The 5,077-nt window shown below is 38.5% G+C and overlaps 1 protein-coding gene across 1 annotated transcript in view; it reads right to left on the reverse strand.

Annotated features, from left to right (window-relative positions):
- The window catches only part of bdnf (brain-derived neurotrophic factor), a 30,953-nt gene extending 28,268 nt beyond the window's left edge, over positions 1-2,685 (reverse strand). The window contains exon 1 of the mRNA XM_061036760.1: positions 2,566-2,685. The gene's annotated coding sequence lies outside the window, so the exon portion shown is untranslated. The remainder of the gene's footprint in view (positions 1-2,565) is intronic.
- Between the last annotated feature and the right edge of the window lie 2,392 nt (positions 2,686-5,077).

Below are 5,077 nucleotides of genomic sequence, written 5' to 3' on the forward strand. Positions count from 1 at the left end.
CCGCTTTGGCTTATTGTATATCTCTGTTATATAGCTCAGTTTTAAAAATCTTATGTATAACGTCACAATAAAACAAATATAACTCTCCCTTCAGTGTCTTTCACGTGCTAAGTCCCCCAAATTAAATAGAGACTTTTACAAAGCTAGTTCAAGCTGGGCCTGTTACACCTTCGCTATGCCTGCCAGTTTGTGTAAAAGTTACAGAGGTGGAATGCTGGGGAGAAGCACCTCGACCATTGAGCCGGCATGGAGGTAATTATACGATAGAGGTGAAACTGTGCCTGTGTACATGGAAATGGAACAGCGCTGAGTATATGAAGCCTATGCTGTTTGTTTCCACTTTGTTCCTATTTCACTCACTGGAACACAAATACAGCTGTTTGGTCCAGTATAATAGTAAAAAGGCGGTAAAAGGGAAACGCATAGTTACAACGCTTTTGCTGAACCTTTGGTTTAAAGAGCTATTGGTGCGCATTGCTAAGCAAAACACAAAAAACATGGTTTAGCTCTATTAATCTCAGGGGAAGGACGTGAAACAGGAAGGGGAGCCGACAGAGGAAGAGATTGGTGAGTGCTTTCTAATGCTGATTGACTTAAATCATTTTGTGTTTCCCAGTCATTTTTGTGTTCCCCAGAGCTGTTAGGAAACACAGAACTTTCAGTTCACAGTGCACACACAACCGTAGACTGTAAGGACAAATTTAGGTATAGTTTAAAAAAAATGTGTACGGGTATCCTATCACTTGCTTTAATTGGGAACAAGCGAAAAAAAAAAAGTTAGAAAACACTGCTGTCCTCATATGACGATTTGACCCTGAAGATGCATCTCCAAGATAAAAGGGTAATAGCACTACCATTTGCAGGCCTATCGCCTCAAATATAGACAGCTCATCTAAAATATTTCAGATAGGTGGATTGCAAATTGTTTTTTGGTGTTACTAAAGTCTGTAGTCTGTATGTAGACACAACTATTGTTAAAAGCATCATGTGAGCTCAATTTCATCAGGTGGTGACTCCTTGGCAAACTTCAAGCCATTAAAAAAAAGCAATCATGACAAAGCAACAGGAGGTGCAAACTTAAGACGGAACATGAGAAAATGTATATGGCATTTGAAGGGGGAACAGGTGTGAAAGCCTGCCGGGAAACAAAGATCATTTGCATGACTGCATTTTCCCTAACCATCCTAAAGAGGTGGAGTCATCCGTCCACACAGCGCATTGTGTTTCCTGGAAGTTACACTCATGCACTGTATGATTCCCGTAGGTTTGGGACATAACCCTGTCTCCATGGTAATTGGTGCAATGATGACAAGTTTTCAGTTTCAATAAACAAAATGACCTAATATTCTGCAACCTTAAGTGATGCCTCGTTGTTGTGTGTTTTAGTGATATGGTCATAACAAAAGTGGCACAGAAGGGACACATTAACACACGGAGGATATTTTATGGTAAGTGCTTTACAGGCAGAATATAACAGGATTGGTTTGTCAGAGTTTGTATTTGTGGTCTGTGGGTTCGCTCTGTAAGTCAGCGAAGTACTTCAGTAGACCCTGTGAAATGTTTATTTGCAAGGCTACCTGCACCATACAGCTCATTCTCCTGAGGATGAGTCATCCTCGGGCTACATACAGTACATTTGAGGTGGGCTTTGGATAAGCTCCTGGAGGAGATTGTAGAGGGGCAAAGAACACTGCTGAGCCATCACAGCTGTACTGATTTTCTGTCACATTGTTTCACAACAGGAGACATTACCTGGTAAAGGAAACTGTAAATCTCACCCCTCCCCCACAATAACCACTGCACAAGGTCCTACCAACAGTCAGCTATGTATTGATCAAGGGAGCCAGGTGTCTATGCTACCACATTTATTCCTCACAAAATGTGTCTGCCGAGTTAAATGTTGACATTTTCAAACATTTTTTTTGAATCAAAGCAAAAGGCGATCCCTGATGATGACAAAACATGAAACTAAATATACATTTTATCTGGCCAATTTTGGTTGTGTCTGTTAGGCAAAACAATATATTTTCTGGTTACATTATCTGTGGACGAGTTCAAAAGTGTCTTCCTTTGTGTTTGTCCAACAAAGTAGGAAAGTAGTGTGTGAGGATGGATGTTTTTACTTAACAAAGCCTTATTTCGTCCGTCGTCTACCTCCTTTTTCAAGGACAAAATTCGTTTTCAAAAGGCCATGTCTATGAGAAAAAAAGACTCATCTAAGGCCACAGTGCTAATACAAAAACTGATCCTTTTTGGAAAAAAATGACATTGATCCATCCACCTACAATGTTTTTTTGTTATTAACTTTGCCAACTGTGTTAAAGAATATGGTAAAAAAAACAAACAAAAAAGAAGAAAAGGGACAAAGAAAATTGACCATGATTCCAAGATAGCCGATTTGAATGACGAAAGCACCAAATGTTAAAACTGGTCAGGTCGGCATCAAGTTTCATCGCTCATTTAAACAAACCAAGCATTTTTTTCACAACAGACAACTCAGCTGTTTGAAAAATCATTTCAGTAGAAATGTAAATCTCTACAAAAATGTTGGATATGAAAGCTTACCTCATCCAGAATCAATATGTTCGCCTGCCTTTTGAGTTGATCTGTCTCCCCAAATGGGCGGCCATTCTGTGGACAATTCAGAAAATATATATTTTTTTATATTACCCGGTATGTCTATTCCTTTGCTTGCCACTGTTGGATGTACTGGAAACAAATGTACAGGGTGTAAAAAACAATGTCCCTGGCCCTGCTTTACATGACAAATCCAGGATGCATCCCAGGAATTTCCATAACCCCTATTTAAATATTTGCAATGAGCAAGCACGGCAGGACTATGAGCAAAGGCAACTTAATGAACCTCACATATCTACTCAATTTTGGATTGAAAATATGATACTTTTTTATTCATCCAAACAGGCTTAAAGATATTGTCTTCCAATATTTTTATCTGTTTAAAAAAAATATATATCCAAAACTACATAGGTGTCCACCAAAACAAAGAGTGTGGAGGAATGACCAAGGCTGCTCCTAACATGTTTTGTAAAGCTCATTTTTGTATATCTTTTAGCGTATTTACACCAACATGTTGTGCAGACATACAGCATGTATATATGGTGACCTACACTCATACATTTAGGTTAACAGAGGTAAAATGAAAGTGACACCATTAGTGGTAAAAAGAAAGACAGTACCAGTGGTCAGCTCTCCATGAGTTATTCCACTGCGACATATTGCTGTAAGATATCAGGTCATCTAATTAGACAGGGGACGAAAAGTTCACAGCTGTGAGGTGCAGCCTTGTGGGAGTTGGGAACATTGTAGGTAGGATCATATGCCTATAATTGTATGTGGTGGTTGGCGTAGCTCTTTCTGGCTTTGCAAAAAAATATAAAGACTCTTTTCAAACACTGCAAACATGTCAACTCATTTTCATTTAGGCCAAAACTCAAGGTTTCTTGAACCAGAAACAATAAAAGGTCATAATCAGTTGCATCAGTGTTTTGTGTGTGTGTGTGTGTGTGTGTGTGTGTGTGTGTGTGGTAATGTTTTGGTGTCTTGGGGTGCAGAAGGTTTAATGTTGCACACACTTCAAAAGCAAATGTTTAATCTACATGGGGATTCTTTGTAATTAGCAGTTTTGTCTGTTTCTTGTGTGAATAACCACTCATCTCTGACTCTGCATGAGCTTTCAGAAAAGGTGATCATCCCTGTCATCATGGGCAAAAAAATAAATTCAATTAAGTTTTTTGACTCGAGGGCAAAATGCCATTTAAGTCACTGTGATCTCTGTTTAACAATACAAAAATAGAGTTAACAACTTTGTGACGCATTTGCACAGGGGTGTTTTTTTTTTTTTTTTTTTTTACTAACAAATCACAACACATAGCATGTTCTGTGTCTCATGGAGGAAAGATAAAACAATGGGTCCGACATGATCTGAGATTCTACCTGCAGTTGCTAAGCAACACCCACCTCCAACCTCTCACTCTGTCTCATTGGTCAGCAAGAAAAACGCACAAGGCACCCCATTGGCTAAGAAAAAGTTAATAAACTTTAGCCAAGACCTGCCTCCCTGTGTGCGCACACACACTCTCTCTCTCTCTCCCTCTCACACACACACTATAGAGAGATTCTTGTGAATGAGAGCATGAGAGGGTGTCGGTGCTTGCGCAGTACAGTGCTGATATATGCATTGAGCTCCTGAGCTAAAAATAAAGATCACACTGAATGCTGTGCCACTGGAAGTTGCAAGACTGAATTCAAAGTGACAAGTCTAGTTCTCTCCAGACAGAGCAATGAGGTCCCACCCTCATCAAGGATCCAGGAGGTATTTTTTGACATAAGTTTCCAGCAAATATCTCTAACCATGATTCAAAGCTGCAGTATTAAACCAGTGTTTTAATAATACCCCACCGACCTTTTTGCAGAGCTCAAGTACCCCTTGATCCAAAGTACTGTCAGTGTTCTTATGGATAGTTAAACTGGAGTATTTAAAGCTCTTTATTTCAACCATTTATCATTTTTTAAAATATTTTAGTTAAGCTATTACTTTTGACAGATATTGGCTATTTAGTTGGTAGTTTACTTGTTATACTTGTTCTTGCCACTGTTACTAAATGTTGCTTAGTGCCGTGCTCATGATAAGAGTCATTTTAGGTTCATGTAATATAGCAAATAGTAAGGTCTTTCACCTGCTCTTTGTAAAGTGTCTTGAGATAATATTTGTTATGAATTGGCTCTATACAAATAAAGATTGGTTGACAGCTGAAGAGAGAAGGGACATGTTGGGAGGAGAGTATATAAAATATATATATATAAATATATATTTTGTTTTGTTAGGATGACAACATGACTATCTTTTGAGTCACTTTGTGCTTCACTTCCTGTTTTATTTTCATTTTTTTCTCCTCTTTGTATTTTTCACCTTCCATGAGCCTGCCCTGTTATTCATTTGTTGTTGGAACATCTTGTAACCTAAACTTCATTGAAAACCATTTTCAGACTAAACATCAATAGCACAAAACATATTACATTTCAGAAAGGGATTGATTTATCCAGAAACAGCCACAGA

The sequence above is a fragment of the Labrus mixtus genome, chromosome 1, assembly GCF_963584025.1.
Source record: "Labrus mixtus chromosome 1, fLabMix1.1, whole genome shotgun sequence".
Lineage (NCBI taxonomy): Eukaryota > Metazoa > Chordata > Actinopteri > Labriformes > Labridae > Labrus > Labrus mixtus.